The sequence below is a fragment of the Entelurus aequoreus genome, linkage group LG05 (assembly GCF_033978785.1).
Source record: "Entelurus aequoreus isolate RoL-2023_Sb linkage group LG05, RoL_Eaeq_v1.1, whole genome shotgun sequence".
Lineage (NCBI taxonomy): Eukaryota > Metazoa > Chordata > Actinopteri > Syngnathiformes > Syngnathidae > Entelurus > Entelurus aequoreus.
This window is the reverse complement of record NC_084735.1, coordinates 17127778-17143379: the sequence shown is the minus strand read 5'-3', so window position 1 is coordinate 17143379 and position 15602 is coordinate 17127778. Positions and strand designations below refer to the sequence as shown.

The 15602-nt window shown below is 36.9% G+C and overlaps 1 protein-coding gene across 1 annotated transcript in view; it reads right to left on the bottom strand.

The window, feature by feature from the left end:
* Window positions 1-15602, bottom strand: part of LOC133649921 (uncharacterized) — a 334795-nt gene that overhangs the window by 227828 nt on the left and 91365 nt on the right. The window contains exon 2 of the mRNA XM_062046641.1: window positions 13150-13226. The gene's annotated coding sequence lies outside the window, so the exon portion shown is untranslated. The remainder of the gene's footprint in view (window positions 1-13149; window positions 13227-15602) is intronic.

Below are 15602 nucleotides of genomic sequence, written 5' to 3'. Positions count from 1 at the left end.
GTGGAGCTGATAATCTCGAAGATGAAGATGAATAAATGTGTTTGTGTGTGAATCTATATTACTGTACTATATGTCTTGTTTATGTCTTATATGTACACTACAGGGCTGGACGATTATGGCAAAAATAATAATCATGATTATTTTTTATAGATATTGTAATCACGATTATTCATTATTTTGAAAACATGAGTATTTATTGTAACACCAAAACTCACCTTTAAATATAGTAAAAAAAAAAAAAAAAAAGGATATAAAATAGTAACGAGTAAACCACAACAAGTAAAATAATAATAGAAGTACATTTAAATACAAATAGCAATATAAAAACAATAAAATTCATTTTTTTCCTTTTGTTTTTAATTCTGTTTTTTTTTCTTTACCACCATAGAGTGTGTGCTTTTTGTGTAAAATAAAATTTAATAAAATGTTTGTTAACTAAATGCAAATAAGCAAATAAATAATTGGTGCAATACATCCTTGGACAACTTTGACCAGTATTTTAGGTCCAAGCTGAAGCATAATAATTTTGTAAATGTATCAATAAGTGCTTTAAGTACCTTATGCTTGTTTAAAGTACTTTTTTGAAACCTTTATTTTGTTAGTGCAGTCAAACCGGATGTGGCGTGCTATTATTGTGAAGGGGGAACTGTGCAGTGCTGCTGTTCTCAGCTTGACGAGAAAAGAGGCAACTCACTTGATGCTGTTAAAAAAAAAGGAAAGCTCCTCTCAAGTTGCGACCACTGTTTGTCCATGCATTAATCGTACATCGATGATGTCGTTTTTCAACAACACAAGCAGATGAGATGTGTTGTTGGTGTATGGATTGTTCTTGTTAACATGAGCTTCATAGTTTAGACACTTTGTTTAGTTCAGGACTGGTGTGAGTGTTTCGGGGATAAATGAGCGCAACTGGACACATTCATTTGCCAAACAATTGTACCTTCTCCTCCCAATGACAACATTTCACTTACATTTATGTAAATTTTGCTGATATTATTTTGCGCTTGTCAGCGGATTTAGTTTTTCTGGACAAATCTGTAAAGTCTGTCCACGGTTTTATGAACGCAGAAATCATTTGGCCTAACTTTTTTGATCAATTTAGTGATTACTATTTTATATTAGCGTTGTGTGAGAATCTGCATGCACGTTGCGCGGCCCATTAATCATGTTATTATTTTTTACATTTTTTTTCATAATCTTGAGAAGCCATAATCGAAACCAAAATGTTATTTTGATTAATTGTCCAGCCCTAGCCTTGTCTACTAAGATCCAATTAACAAGTACTAAATAATGTGTGAAAACTATACAAGTGTGTGTAGTGTTCGCTATTAAATGGCGTAAGGCCACGGTGGTAAGATACAATTGAGAACAAGTGCAAATAATGAATTATAAAATCCATCCATCCATCCATTTTCTACTGCTTGTCGCTTTCAGTGAATCGTATATTTTAAAAAAGTGCAAAAGTGGTGCAGGCCCTCCTATTTAAATGATGATTCTGCGGCAATACCGGCTCTTACCATGGAAACACTCATTTCCCTCCACATTTATGGCATCATATAGTCAAACCTGTGGTATTTTGTCATGTTGTTGACATGGAGCACACAATATAATATGTACTACCTTTTCTGATTATAATAAAGCATGATCTAGTCAACAGAAGTTATTTTTAGCACCCTCAAGGTGCGCTGTGACACAAGGAAATGCAAGAAATGTTTCTTGATACAGTATATTATAATAATATAGCTCCTACATTAAAAAACTAACACCATTCAAATAAAATGCCAGCAGACACCAGAAGGAATCAGTTGAATGTGTTTGAAAAAACCAATGAGTCATCCATCAGCTATATTATAAAATGTCTTTGCTGAAAAGACATGATTTTATATAGTGTATACCTAGAGATCTTAGATCATGTTTTCTTGTCATTTTTGCTGAAACATGGCGTTGGTATGTTTAGAAAAAGCTACAATGTGAAACTCATTACTGCCGGAACACAACCCCCCTAAAGCCCCTGCCCAATCCCCTACCCCCACATACACCCGTTCTCTAACACAAACACGCACATACACACACTTTACTACCTCCTAAGCTGAATGACAGGTGGCAGAAACACGATCTGTAAAGAGCTTCATCAAAGAAGCCTTGCAATGGGCATGCTGCCCACTCATCAATCCATTGGCAAAAGCACAGTCTCTTCCACACTTGAATGTTGCTTTAGGAATGTGCAGAGAAAAGGGGGGAAAGCCAGAGGATGGGGAGTTAGGCTTCAATGGTCCCAGAGCATGGAAAGGTGAGGGGGACAAGGGTATAATGGAATTTTTGGCTGACAAATCAGATGCCAAGGCACCGGGTGTCTCTGGCTCAAATAGGAAATGGGAGGCTGGCTCCCACAATAGTCTATGAGAAAGTCCCAAGTGAGTTGTCCACAATAGAACATGAAGCAGCTTCTGTCAACAATAGCTCCCAAGGTCTCAATGCTTAAAGTAAGATAGTTCCACCCTTCAGAGTTCCTTTTAGTGCAGGCATTACTGCAAGAACTATATGTATCTGTGACAACTTCATACTGGGAATTCCTGCCACTGTCTTGTAACGTTCAGATTTTGGCCCAGTATGCACTCATTTTGTCATTTGAAGTTGCAAAGGGGTTATAGTTTGGAACAAGTTGAATAACACAAACCTAATTTAAGTTTAAGTTAAATAAAGCCAATGCAATTATTTGTAAAACTATCCTTGGTGGGGGAATCCGAGGAGGTTTGGGGTCGGTGGAGGGAGGTTAACGGTGGAGAGCACTTAAAAACTGAAGGCGCAGGACACTGGCTAATACATGATTAGTCTTAATGGAGGACAACAGAATGGAGGACAACAGAATAGGAACAGTGCAACCAGACCTCTGGTATTTAATACCCATTGCTAGATAGATAGATAGATAGATAGATAGATAGATAGATAGATAGATAGATAGATAGATAGATAGATAGATAGATAGATAGATAGATAGATAGATAGATAGATAGATAGATAGATAGATAGATAGATAGATAGATAGATAGATAGATAGATAGATAGATAGATAGATAGATAGATAGATAGACAGACAGACAGACAGACAGACAGACAGACAGACAGACAGACAGACAGACAGACAGACAGACAGACAGACAGACAGACAGACAGACAGACAGACAGATAGATAGATAGACGGATAGATAGATAGATAGATAGATAGATAGATAGATAGATAGATAGATAGATAGATAGATAGATAGATAGATAGATAGATAGATAGATAGATAGATAGATAGATAGATAGATAGATAGATAGATAGATAGATAGATAGATAGATAGATAGATAGATAGATAGATAGATAGAGAGTTCCCTCAGGAAAATTACAATTCCAGCAGCAGTGTACAGAATTGAGATCGAATTTAAAAAAGGAAAAAGTAAATAAGGGGGGTATAAACGGTAATAAAATAGAAAATATAACAATAACAATACAAATAAAAAGCAACAATAAGAATAAAAATATAACAGTAAAAATAAGAATATAACAAGAGAAACTAGGCAGTAGTGACCATGTTATGAAAATGTGTGCTGTGTGCAACTACTGTACCTCCTATCCAAGGAACTTGAAGCTCACACTGTACAACTATTTTGTAGCCAATAACAAAGCGCAGAATTCAAAATACATATTTGCCTAATATTCACAGCTTAATGAAGTGCACTTGCATGCCAAATCATTTTAGGCCTGAATGTGAGGAAGCAGACACCTGAATCTAATTTAAACTTTAAAAAATGCACAAGGTATGAATGGGTGTGTTTAGGGTTATGTATTGAACATGCATGTGCAATTGGTAACAATTGCAAAAGTGGTGCATACCGCTGTTTTCATACTGCACATCCATGGCATCATGCTCCAACATGTGGCGTTTTGCTATGTTGTGGAACACGCAGCACACAACTATAATCTGTGACACCCATCCATCCATCCATTTCCTACCGCTTGTCCCTTTTGGGGTCGCGGGGGGTGCTGGAGCCTATCTCAGCTGCATTCGGGCGGAAGGTGGGGTACACCCTGGACAAGTCGCCACCTCATCGCAGATTCTGTGACACCATTTCTAGCCAATATAGAGCGCTCCTCTAATGTAACTTACAACTGAATCTTCTTTTTAACATGCCAAAGTTGCACTCTGGGACACGCAAGCACTAACATTGACATTACGCTGGAATGATCCAGTGCAAGAAAATGCATGTTGCAAGAAGTTTGTCCATATAGGAAATATATTGATTCTCTTTAGTGTTTAATGGCTCCAAATCAACCCATAAGTCATCCATTTGCTCAAAGATGATAGTGAATGTTTCACCCATAGTACCAATGGGGCAAAACATTGAGTTGGGTAGAAGCCAGCTTTTCAAAATACACATGCATTTCTTAATTGAGGAGTGTCCAAACTTTTTCTATGCACATTCAGAAAAATTGAAGGATGAGGGGGGCCACCCTGATGCATTTTGTACATTAGAATGCTAAAAACAATCTAAAAATATGCAAAACTAGCTGAACAAAACATCCACATGTGTGTTATAGGTGACAAAGGAAAGTGTGTAATATCTAAAACACATATCTCATTAATAGGGAGGTAATGTTATGAAAATGTCATATTACTATTATCATGACCAAAATGATCACAGTACTGTTGAATGTGCTCAGAAAGTAAGTACTTATACGGACAAAAACATATTTTGAACGTGTTATTTTTTAAATAACTAAAATACATAGACACACTTTTAGAACACCCACTATTTTGCATATTTTGTGTGTTTTATGCTTCATTGACAGTGTTTCAGTCTGAGTATGTTATATGTTTTTATGGTTAAGCTTTTATTTTAAAATATTGGTTTGTACAGTAGCACTTTAAGATGTATTTAAATGAAAAGTGCATCACAAATAAAATCTGTTATTAATTATTTATCATTTAAGGCGGCTGTTGTGTCATTCTACTCTGTTCAGTGGTCTTTGAACGCACTATAGAAACATCTTTAAAAATAAAATTGATAAAATAATAATAAATCAAATGCAAGAGAGTGGTTGCAGTACTGTGATCAGTGTGGTGCACCGCGCTATTATTGTGAAGGGGGGGAAGTGTGCTGTGCTGTTGTTCTCAGCTTGACGAGAAAAGAGGCAACTAACTTGATGCTGTTAAAAAAAAAAAAAGAAAGCGCCTCTCAAGTTGCAACCAATGTTAGTACAATAATGTTACATCGAGGATGTCGTTTTTCAACAACACAAGCAGATGAGATGTGTTATTGGTGTATGGATTGTTCTTGTTAGCTTGAGCTTCATAGTTTAGTCGCTGTTTCAAGTGGCCCTCTCGACACTCCCTACATTTCCATGCATTAAATCAGTCTGATTTCTCAAATAGTTCGATTTATTTATTTATTTTTTCCACACCTACGTGTGATGGCAAGTGTCCATGCACACTCTCTAATGTGACTATTGGTTAAATGACATGCGCCTCCCGTACACTGGGGGGAGCCTATTTCCTTTTAGGTTGTATTAATGCATTGCTTTACCGGTTGACCTAAGACGTCACACTAGGCAATTGCGGATCTGTCTCTAATGGTTATGCTAATGTTAAATAGCAGACAGCATCAAGAAATGATCTTGGATTGCACTACGAACATGACGCTACTACCAAGAATGTATCGTGGCAAATTAATGTTTGAAGCAAAGAAAGGCCGATGGAAGTGTTTTTTCGAAGACATTTTCGGACGGAGAATCATGGAAATAAAACGTTTGAATGTCTCTGAGTTCATTCAAAAGTTTCTGTGGATTGATGGAATGAGTTTTAAAATCGAAGGAAAAGACCGTTCGTGCCGCGACTGATATTGTTCAAGATGAAGCTTGCTATTGTTCTGGACAATTTTGCCATTTGTGTGGAATAGAGACTTATTGTTAGTCAGTTTGGAGTGAACAAATGCAGTGCGAAGAGGTTTGTGTACACTTTATAGGGCGGTGTGGCTCGGTTGGCAGAGCGGACGTGCCAGCAACTTAAGGGTTAGAGGTTCAATCCCGCGTCCGCTATCAATGTCACTGCCTTTGTGTCTTCGGGCAAGATGCTTTACCCACCTGCTCTCCGTGCCACCCTCACTGGTTTAAATGTAACTTAGATAATGGGTTTCACTATGTAAAGCGTTTTGAGTAACTAGAGAAAAACACTATATAAATATAATTCACTTCACTTTATTATTTGTCTTGTAATATAACTGCTTCGTTCTTTTTCATCTCATTCGTATTTCGTTCATGAGTCCGAATTACGCCGGCATTTTACATTTCCTGAGCTACCTTCTTAAATAAATCTTTGTTTCTTTTTTTTCCTACCATCGATGCACTTCAAAATGTTCTGTTGTTTTCATTTGTGATGCAAATAAACAGTCTCCTCTATATTCCAATTGTTTATTTATCATTTATGGCGGCTGTTGTGTCATCCTACTCTGTTCAGTGGTCTTACAATAACAAAAAACAATAATAAATAAAACGCAAAATAGGGCTTGCAATACGGTGATCAGTGTTGATAAATCACATTAAACGTGCTGTATAATATGATGTATCTTCAACTCCCAGTGTTGTGGGCATTGTGATATTCACATATTATGCATATTCATGAAGACAGACACGCTAAATCGATTGCTCTCCTTGATCTGCTCACTTAACAGACGCAATACACATTGCACATGTTTAGTAGATCAAATGTGCGTGCATGTTTTAGTTCACGCAAATTTTTAGTAGATCAGTCCCTAAGATCAATAATAACTACGTTGGGGATGTTAAATCTCACCACAGCTAAGCGCCTTTGAAAGCGTGTTCCACTTTTTCAAACTCTAAAAAGAAGGAATATATATTCAAAAAATGTACAATACTACTCTATTTCTGTTTCTCCCCAGCATCATTTAGTCCAGTGAGATTCTTTTTCCATGTTTTCATTGTCAACTTTCCAGCACATTTTTGTTGAAAACTGTGTGGTACGGTATGGGTGGTTGGAGAATCATCATTCATACCTACAGTAGTACTTCAACTTAAAAGTGACCCCATTTAAGAGAATTTTTAGATAAAAGCTGTCTATTAGCTAATTGTTATGCTTTAAATTGCAAGCAAAATAATGCACTCCCGCAAATACCACAGTCAGTATTAGGGTTGGGTATCGAGTACCGAGTATCGATTGGAACCGGGACTAACTTTCCGATTCTCCTGGAATCGTTCAAAAGTTAAAATTTCGATTCCTAGTTTCGATACCCAGTCCGCCGACCGGAAAAAAAGAATAAGTCCGCCGACCGGAAGAAGAAGCCGCTAAACACCAACGAAGAAGCGCCCACCGCCGGAAGTGTTAGCATAGCCGAGCCTATGTAGCCGAGCGAGTCAGTCAAGCATGGATAGCGGGCGTCGGCGGTCGAAGTGTGGCTTTATTTTACTAAAAAAAATGAAATATCGGCGTAATGTAACACGTGCGACAGGACTGTTTCGTGCTTAGGAGGGTGCACATCGAACATGATGAAGCACCTCCGAGTACAAATAAATGCGTGTCCCGTCTTCGACGCGCTGCGTCGACCGTCCTCCTGTGCCTCTTCCACTGGCTTCGAAGCCCAGTCATGCACCTCGGTGACTGCATTGCAGTCCAAATCCGGTAAGTAAAACAATATATATGCAATAAATAATGTGTTTTGCGCCAACGTCGAGGCAGCTAACAAATTAGCCCGCGTATTTTTTCATAGACAATTTACAACCTGCTAGCCAGGCTCCGCGATGTGCTCAGCGTACTCCGTTCACCGTAGCGGCAATGGGGAAGATGTCGGTGCCACAGACGGAAGAGTGCCACAGAAAGGTCACTGCACACATAGTCAAAAGACTGCATCCCTTTTCAGAGGTGGAATCTCCAACATTTAGGTTAGTTAAGCAATAACGTTAGAGCTAAGCTAATTGATACTGGGCTAAACAGTAACAGCAACATTACATGTTTGTTTATGTTTGCAGGGATATGGTGAAAACTCTCAACCCAAAATACATACCACCTTTCAGGGACTACCTGTCAAACACATTGATCCCGGCATGGTACAAGAAGAATCGGAACCGAGAATCGTCAGGAATCGGAATCGAAACAAAGAATCGGAATCGGAATCGGAGTCGTTCGAATTCAAACGATACCCAACCCTAGTCAGTACTATTCCATGCACTAAATTAGTCAGATTTGTCAAATAGTTCGGCTCTTAATAAGCATCATACAACCCATGGAAGCACCTTAATCTGATCGTGTTCGGTTTTTCAAAAGGCGGACTAACACAAATAGACTAAGCGATTAAAAATCTGATTTCTCGAGTAGGGGTGTGCTGACGCAGAAGCCAGTCTCAACGCACAGATTATAACCGGGAAGCAGATCCCATTCAAGGCAACAATTGGAATTAAAACCAAAGTGTTTATTTGCTTTAGAAATGAAAAGAATGTAACATTTTAAAGTGCATTGATGGGAGAAAAAAAGAAACCGAGATTTATATAAAAAGGTAGCGAAGGAAATGTACGATACTGGCTTCATGCGTAAGAGAATGAAGCAGGAATTTTACAAGGCAAAGAAGAAAGCGTACACAAAGCTCTTCACGCTGCATTTGGCAACTGGTCAGCAAGAACTCTGTATTCCACATAACTGGCAAGTTTGTTCACAACAAATAGCAAGTTGGAAGTTAGCAACCTCCATCTGAAGCAGGCACAAACTGTATTTTCCTTCAAACTTAAAACTCCTTCCATCAGTCCACAGAGCTTATTGAATAAACTTCAAAACATTCCAAAGTTTTCTTTCCAATCGCCGTCCAAAAATTCCTTCAAAACCACTCTCTGGGTCTCCCCCACCAGTCTTTGCTTCAGACCCACATCCTCCAGTCCAGCAACTTCGAGACCTTCTTGGTAGTGTCATGTTTGTCTTGATGCAGTCTGCTATTTAACATCAGCAGAGCTATTAGAGACAGAATATTCGTAATCTGTGCCAATATTACAGTGAACATCAAACACAGCAAGAACTGGCCTTTAGGGCTAAAGATGAGATCGGTAGGTTGGAGTTCAAATCCCAGCCGAGTCATACCAAAGACTATAAAAATGGGACCCGTTTCCCTCCCTGCTTGGCACTCAGCATCAAGGGTTGGAGTTGGGGGTTAAATCACCAAAATGATTCCCGGGCGTGGCGCCGCTGCTGCCCACTGCTCCCCAAGGGGATGGGTCAAATGCAGAGGACAAATTTCACCACATCTAGTGTGTGTGTGACAATCATTGGTACTTTAATCTTAATCTTAATATCTTGTTTTGGTGTGACGTCATAGTCGACCGGATAATCAATACATTTATCAGCACTAAAATAAAATAAACGCCCCCCAGTGGACAGGAGGCACACGTCTTATGTCGCATTAGAGAGAGTGCATGGACACTGGGAGTTCACATGTACAGGAAACCAAACTATTTAACTTAATTTATTGCATAGAAACGTAGTGAGTGAACCCTGTATGAACCAAAAAAAACCATCTGGTCTTATTCGATAGCATTAGATTAGTTTTTCCGACCACAGGAAGGAAGAAAGTGAGTGTAAAGGACAGTGCTGAGAAGAAGAAGTGGATGAGATTCATTGACTAAAGAAATAAATCATCGCTTGATCAAAAACATGAGCGTATCACTGCTAATATGCATCATACTTAAGCAGAATGACTATAAAGCCAGCCAAGGATGTAAAAAAAAACATCTTAACTACAGATATTTATCCATTAAAATATGGGAAAGCTTCTGATGGTGTGTTTGATGGAGAAGTAGCTGGAAGGAGATACAGTAGAAGTCCACTCTCCAAGGTAAATACTAGGGCTGGGCTGGCAAAGAAAAACCGATCACCATTCATTTTTTCATATCATCCGATCTCGATTGATATCACGACCATTTCTTTTAATTAAACTCGGATTGTCCCGTGCAGGATTATAGTGAGTCCCGTTGCATCCATACTGTTTATTACTGCAGTATCTTGTAACAGACGTTTCCACCATGTTTGATTGAGGTTCTATATGCTCACAGCTGACAACTTTCATTTTATTCAAATATATAATTGTGTTTACTAGAGGTGCAACGGTACAGGTAACCCATGCTCCAGTCTGTACCTCGCCTTTAGGGCCATGGTTTTGCTTCTTTTTCAGTACATTTTGTGGGAGGAAAGACCAGTTGTTTTCCTCTCAAAGTTCTTTAAGTTATTTTGCTTGTCATCAAAAAGTGCATTCTGCAATAAATACTGAATACTACAAGACTTTTACTTCAAGTTAACATTTACTAAACAACACTTTCTAATGTGTTGTCTTATCATTATTATTTGTATCCTTGAATTACTTGTATACATCAGTGCTTCTCACTAGTGCTTTGATAAACTGCCAGCCGTGACCCACATTGAGGAGTTTTTTTAAAACTCAAATACTGTAGCATATATTGAAAAAAATTACATTTAAGTGCAGTTTGAATTTGAGGTACTGTAATATAATGTGTACCAACACATAAAACAAGTTTAATGATTATTTCAGGAACACAATGTTTTTTTATCCACAAACTCAGAAATGGTTTGAACACAAAGTGTCTGTATGCAGAGTTTTTTAGTAAATGTCATATCAGAGTCGAATCTTTGCAGACACAAACAAAAAGTCTGATTGAAAAATGTTTAGATATAAAAATGCCTTTTTCTGATTAAATTAGTGGGTGTGTTTGTTCTCCCAGTAATGAACACTTCTGTGAGTGCCTGCAAGTCCGCATTCAGGGCATTATTACCGGTGCACTGCAGCAGATAGTGAAACAAAAGCCGCTGCTCCTTCAAAATGTTGTTTCAACTTCTATGCTAGTGTCATATTTCTTTATTTTGTTCTTCTGGGCTGCACTTCCAGCTGTGTGAAGAGGCACAACGCTGATTGAACATTAATTACGTCGTGACGAGTCTGATTTTCGCAAGGTGGAACGGGAGGCCGTACACATACACAGACACATATGGCCCAAGTAAATACTGTAAATTATTATTAAAGTACTTCATAAAACTACTGTAGTTGTTTAGACTACATTCGATTGTATTGTTTTTATACAATATTTCTTGTCTAAAAATGTGTTTTTTTCTTTTTAAAAGGCATGTTACTTGCTAAAATGGTGCTGTTTTGGGAGGCCACGCGCCAATTTTGAGTTGAGATACAAGTGTTTTGAGTTATGATCTCCGTGACAGAACCAAATAAGATCGTAAATTGAGGTACTACTGTATTTTATACATTACCATTGTCTGACAGACAATGGTGATGGAATGGGGAAAACATGAGTCATTTTTCCTTTGATACTAATAACTAATACCACAGATTTGTATTTAAATATATGTACAATGTTTTCTTTAGCCTTTTCTAGTAAAACAAAATAATGCTATTTGGTAACAGTAGACGAGAAAGTCAAACACAAATACAAATAGACAGAGTAGATTTTGAAAGGGTAAAAGAAAACAAATTTTTGGGTGTTATAATAGATGATAAAAATTTACTGAAAATCTCATGTAAAATATATACAACATAAAGTAGCAAGAAACACATCAATAATGAATAAAGCAAAATATGTTCTGGACCAAAAATCACACCATATTCTCTACTGCTCACTAGTGTTACCATATCTGAGTTATTGTGCAGAAATATGGGGGGAAAACTACAAACGTATGTTTTATTCACTAACGGTGTTTCAAAAAAAGATCAGTTGGAATAATACATAATGTTGGATATAGAGAACACACAAACCCTTTTATTGAATCAAAAATATTGAAATGCAAACAGCTAAAATTATGTACAAAGCAAACTATAACCTGCTACCCAAGAACGTACAACAATTCTTCTCAACAAAAGAGGAGAAATATAACCTTAGAGAAAATTGTAACTGTAAACATTTGTATGCACGCACAACACTTAAGACCTTTAGTATATCAGTATGTGGAATTAAATTATGGAATGGATTAAGTAAGGAAATCAAACAAAGTACTAACATGATTCAGTTTAAGAAACTGTTCAAACTACAAGGGTTCACAAAGTACACAGAAGAACAATTATGATAAACATCTTGAACCTTTTAAAAAAATGAGACAATCTCATTAATCTCCTGGGTGAACCAAAAATTACTTAGCTATTTTTTAATGAGAACTTTAATTATTGTGTATATTATTATATGTCTAGTATTTATTATGTATCTAATATTTGTTTACTTACTTATGGTATATTTAATGTATTTACTCATTTATTTATTCACTGTTCTGTTACAAATAGAGAACAAAGAAATTGGATAAAATTGTTAAGATATGAAAAGGGGTTGGATTAAATAAGCTCTGCTTCTTCCTACTTCTTTTCGGACGTGCTGTAATGAAACAACTGGAAATATGTGATGCATTACATTGTAATTGTATTGTATGCATGTTCGTAATAAACTGAAACTAACTAACTTTTTAAAGAAAATACATACATCATAGCCACAAATGCAAATTATACAATGACAGCATATTGACACTATACACCCACCCCACCCATGACCACGCCCTCACCATGACAAATAAATTGGCAGTCTGTGGGAAACACTAATCGGTATTAGGGCTGGGTATTGAAAAGGACTTCATAGTACGATACGGATCATGATACTTGAGTCACGATACAATACAGTATTGCATTATTGTGAAATGCAATGTATAAATTTAAAATACACCTTAAAATAAAAGTTGTACATACAGTATGTACACTAGATGACAGTAATAATTTATTGAACATGGATGAAAATATGACTTAAAAATAAAATGAAACAAATCTATATTAAAATATTAAGACATTAAAAATCGATGTATTGCCATATGGATATGTTTTCCCACCTCCATTTGGCATATCGGGTATCAGGACGAAAGCCAATATAAAGCATCTATAATAGACACATATACTTAGATTTTAATTCTAATATTTACCGGAAACTTGGTTAAGAATTAAACATCTTGCTCATCATATTTGATCCAAAATAAGAATTAGCAAAAACCGTGAGCCTCAACTGAACAGATAACACAATTAGTACTTTGTAAATTTTAAAACACAGGAATGAACTTACAGCTAGCTGGCCCACCACAGCGCAGGACCTTTCACTTGTGTTTTCACTGTGGCTTAGGGTCCAACTCGTCAAAGATTCTGCAAAAACAAAAGAAACATGTTTTATCCCTGTGTCATGCTTTTATATTGAAGTTTACATTGCACTAAACGTGAAGTTGTGTAATTATACACAGTGATGGGCAGTAACAAGCTACATGCAGCGCAGCAACATAGCTTCACTACATTTTCCAGTAGCTTGGCCACTGCCAAGCTACTTTTTAAACAAGTAGTTTTTCATGTAGCTTAGCTACATTTTGACCCATGTAGCTTGTAGCTTACATCAAAACTACAAGCTACAAAAGAGAGAAAATGGACTGTGAATCCAGGCCAAAAACAATATGGAGAAAATCCAATGACCTGGACGAATGAGAACATCCATATATACATTCGGAGAACATCCATGATGATTGGTTGGTGTTTGTATGATGAGTCACAATTGGCTTAGGTGAGGGCAAAATGTTACTTGGGTTAGGGTTAGGGTTAGTTTTACTTGGTGTTAGGGTTAGAGTTAGGGTTAGGGTTCCCTCACGTCCAGTGTTACTTACAAAATGTTACTTGGTGACTATAAGATTTGAAACTATTATTTTTGCTAATTGTTTAAAATTGGTTCTGGATGACATAATTGAGTCGACACAATCAGGATTTATGAGAGGGAGGCACATATCGAATAATATCAGGCTTGTACTTGACATACTGGATTATCCATAGGTCATTAATGATGAAGGCTTCCTTCTCTTCTTGGACTTCTACAAAGCTTTTGACTCGATCGAACATGAATTTATCTTCAAGACACTTGACAAATTTGGCTTCGGCAATTTTTCCCGCAAAACAATCAAGACTTTGTACTGCAACGGTAATAGCTCGATAAAGCTAAAATCTGGTACATCTCCAAGGTTCGAATTAAAACGTGGGATACGGAAAGGATGTTCCATTTCTCCATATTTCTTTTTGTTAGCCACCCAATTGTTATCGGTTCATATAAAAACTAGTCGTTTAAAGGGGATCTCTATATTAGACAGAGAAATATTTATCAGCCAACTGGCTGACGACACAACAGTCTTTTTGAAGGACTCTTCTCAAACTCCTCTTGCCTTGAATGTGATTCATGTTTTCTCTTTGGCTTCAGGTCTCCGTTTAAATGTGAATAAGTGTGAACTAATGGATGTGAAGGGATGTGAAATGATGTGACTATGTAAAATTCCAATTAAGGAGAGTATTAATTACCTAGGAATACTTATTACTAAAAATCAGAGTTCTAAATCGGTCTTGAACTTTACTCCAATTGTAGAAAAAACTAAGAAAATATTTAACCAATGGCTACAGAGAGATGTATCCTTAAAAGGCAGAACCTTGCTTTCCAAAGCAGAAGGTATCTCCAGGCTTACGTATGCGGCTTTTTCTTTAGATGTTAACCAACAAATATGTACTGTAAGAATATTGACAAAATACTTGTTGACTTTATTTGGAAAAACAAAATTCATTATATTAAGAAATCTGTTATAATGAACAATTACAATCAGGGTGGTCTAAACTTTCTGGATTTTACTACACTAAACATCACCTTCAAGATTAATTGGATAAGACACTATTTGAAAGACCCTACCTCAATTTGGAACTTCATTTCTTATCATGTATTTTCTAACCTTGGAGGCCTAAAATGTTTGTTATTGTGTAACTACAACATTTATAGGATTCCTGTTGCTCTTTCAAACTTCCACAAAGAAGCCCTTCTGGCATGGTCTCTTATATACAAGCACAATTTCTCACCTACAAAATACTTCATTTGGAACAATAAAGACATACAGTATGTTACAAAAGGAAATCTATTTTCCTCAACAATTGGTTCAATAATGATATTATTTTAGTGAGTCAGGAAGGTAAACTTTTTAATTACCAATAATTTCTCAACCATTTTAAGGTCCCTGTGACTCCCAAACAATTTGCTATTGTATTTTATGCCATTCCAACAGGTGTTGTTATGTTGTACAGGGCTTACTCATCTCCTCTTTCTGCTGTAAAAATTGTGAATGATCCACTTGACACTCCTGTGGGGAAACTTTGTTTTGATCAGAAAAATTACAGAAAAATCCGCAGCTTATTCCAAAATGATTGTGTGTCTGTCACCTATGTAATTGCACTCTGGAATAATGTTGTGAATGACATCTGCTGGGTCAAATCGTGGTCTCTTCCTAACAGGTATTTACTTACCAACAAAGTCAAAGAGATATCTTTAAAAATCATTCATAGTTATTAGCCTGTAAAGACTGTGATGGTTAGATACAAGAAGGATTGATGTTACCTGCACCTTATGTAACATGCATCCAGAGACTGTTTACCACCTGTTTTGGACTTGTTAAAGCACTCGATCACTGTGGCAGGGCATCTGTCGCTTCATCCTGGACAATATTCATGACA